We start from the raw sequence: 3,148 nt of genomic DNA, 5'->3' as shown, positions 1-3,148 counted from the left end.
ACCTTTTAAAACCACAGTACCAAAATGGTCAGAGGATATGTACAAGTAATTCACAAAAGAAGGCAAATAGTCAACAGCCATAGGAAAAGATACTCAACCTAACTATTAATAAAAATGCAAAGGAAAACAATAAGGCATAACCTCTCTATCAGACTGGCAGGGACAAGAAAGATGTTGCACACAGACCTGAACCAATCTGGCCATCCAGCAAGCACCCAAGTCCTCTAGTGAACATATTAAAGCTGGGTGGGGGGCATATCCGCCTGCCTTCACGACCTTGCCGGTGGCTGGTTTATTACTATGGAATTAAATATTAAACCCAAGTCTCCAAATTGTCTCAAACAGACAAACACTTCTTCGCAAGCCAGTACAAAAGAGGATGAAAGGCTTGTTCTGTGGAAAATGCTTGTCTACTCCTCATAACGTGACTGGCTGGTTTTGTAGCGGAGTCGGCATGTGGCAGAATCCAAGCCATGTGCTGTTTCCGTGGCATCCGCCACGGGGCTGGAGCAACCCCTTGCTCCTATAGGGGTTGTAGAGCTCAGGCAACATTCTTAGCCGGAACACCGCTTACCTCACCAATAAAGACACATCTTTTCTTTCCTCTTTCCTGCGGATGTCAGTTCTCGACTAGCGCCCATCAGGTGCTGTTTAAGTACCCCTGGATACTTGAAATGTGAGCCCACACTCACACTCTCAGCTGGAGCACACAGAATTACCTCAGGCACGTAGAGAAACAGTGGCAATAGAACTGTGGAAATCAAGTGGGGAGAAACAGTCACTGCAGATTGGTACCTTTCTGAAAGGTAATGTGTCAACATGTATAACAATATCAAGTGAACATACCCTACGAATTAGTGATTCTACTTGTGGCGTTTTATCCTAAGGAAGAAAGTAAACGCATGCACAGAGGTCTGCCCAGGGATATGCATGGCTGCCTTATTCTTAACAGTGCAAGGTTGCAAACAATCCAAATTTTATTAGTAAGGGAGTGATGCACATCCGTGGTTGCTTGAGAGTGGGAGTGGGGGCTGGGAGGGGTGGAAGGGATGCCAGGGCAGGATTCCAAATGGCTAGGATGAAGCTTTTGGGGGGATGATGGACATATTCACTCTCTTTGTGGTGATGCTTTCATGAGCGTATAGATCTAGTAAAGCTTTTCAAATTATATGCTTTAAATACAGGCCGTTTATTGTATGTCAGTTATATCTAAATAATGGTGTTTTAAAAATTCTGTCAGTAGATAATGAATAAATAATAACCAGGGGAAGATTTACTGAGCACTTCACATGGGCCTGATACCATGCCAGGTGTCTCTTGAGTCTCATGTTAGCTTTTTGAATTCAGAACTGTTATCATCCCCATTTCTCACAGATGAGAAAATTGAGGTTTAAAGAACTGACAGGATCTGTTCAAAGTTGCACAGTTAGAAAGTAGCTAAAGGTAGGACTCAACAAACTGCAGCCCATGAATCAAATCCAGCCTGGCCCCTATTCTCATAAATAAAGTTTTGTTGGAACCCAGCAGAGCCCATTTGTTTACATATTGTATATGTCTGGTGTCACACACAACAATGACAGAGTTGAGTAGGTGGCAAGAGAAATCACGTGCCTCAGGGGATGGCTAATTTTTTGTGTTGACTTGGCTAGGTCATGGTACCCAGATATTTGGTTGAACACTATTCTCCATGTTTCTGTAAAGGCATTTTTCAGATGAGATGAACAGTTAAAGCAGATTACCCTCCACGGTATGGGTAGGACTCACCCAGTCAATTCATAGAAAAAGACAACAGTCCTTGGTGAAAGAGGGAGTTCTGCCAACAGACCGCCTTCATTCTGCAACTCTTCCCTTGGCCTCCAGCATGCTGGTCCTCCCTGCAGAGTCTGGACCTTCACAATCATGTTAGCTAACTCCTTCAAATCTCTCCCGTTCTCCATTTATAAATATATAGATAGAGAAAGAGATAGAGACGGAAGTAGAAATATCTACAGACACAAAGTTATAGACATATAGATAGATGGATCCAGACACAGAGATACAGATCTAGATAGAGATAGATCTGTATCTCATTGTCGATATCTATGTCTCTTGTTGGTTCTGTTTCTCTGGAGAACCCTGAGTAATATAGTCCACAAAATCCAAAACATTTATTTGGCCCTTTACAGAAAAAGGTTTCTAACTCTTAGCTTTGAGCCAGGATTAGAATCCAAACAATTTGGCTGTAGAGTTTATACTCTAAGCCACTACCCTACACAAACATCAAACCAATGGAATGCTTTATGGCCATTAAAAATTATGATGGTGAGGGGTGCCTGGGTGGCATAGTCAGCTGGGCGTCTGATTCTTGGTTTCAGCTCATGTTGTGGTCTTGGGTTTGAGGGATTGAAACTGGTTGGGCTCCACGCTCAGTGCAGACTCTGCTTGAGACTCTCTCTTCTTCTCCCTCTGTCTCTCCCCCTTGTGCGTGCTCGCTCTCGCTCTCTCTCTTTCTCTGGCATAAATAAGTAAATCTTCTAAAAAATTATGATAGCTATGCTTACTCCTTTGAGAAAATGTTTGGAATTTATTGCTAAACAAAGAAAGCAGGTTATACCTGTATTTATGGTATTATCACATTTCTATTAGAAACAGTATACATGAGGAAAGTTATAAAAATGTATATACTGAGTATGTTAACAGTGGTTTTCACCAGCCACTGGATTATGAGTGATTTGTGCTTTTGCTTTATACCTCCTCGTATTGTCTGAATATTTCACAATGAGCATATAATCAGAAAGAAAAACGTCAAAACAATTTTCATTCTGAAAATGTGAAGAGAATGCCTAATGGTATTTTTTTTTATACTGCCTCAAAATTACGCTATGTACATCCAGGTCAAGGTGTCGACATCGAAATGTCCTTGATGGCAAAACAGTGACAACTGTACAGTAGTCACATCCCTCTCCACCATGTCCTCGTAGTGCATTGTCCATACAGCCAGCAGTCTGTGTGCTCTTTCACAAATGCTCAGCTGACTGTGTGACTCCTGTGCTTATATTCTTCCAATGGATTCCCATTTAAGGACCAAATTGTTTCCAGCATGGCACATAGCATCTTGGTCCTTGGCTCTTCCTACATTTGTCTTGCCTACTCTGTTCCAGCCATACTG

Source organism: Lutra lutra, chromosome X (assembly GCF_902655055.1).
Source record: "Lutra lutra chromosome X, mLutLut1.2, whole genome shotgun sequence".
Lineage (NCBI taxonomy): Eukaryota > Metazoa > Chordata > Mammalia > Carnivora > Mustelidae > Lutra > Lutra lutra.
Note: the sequence above shows the minus strand (reverse complement) of the source record.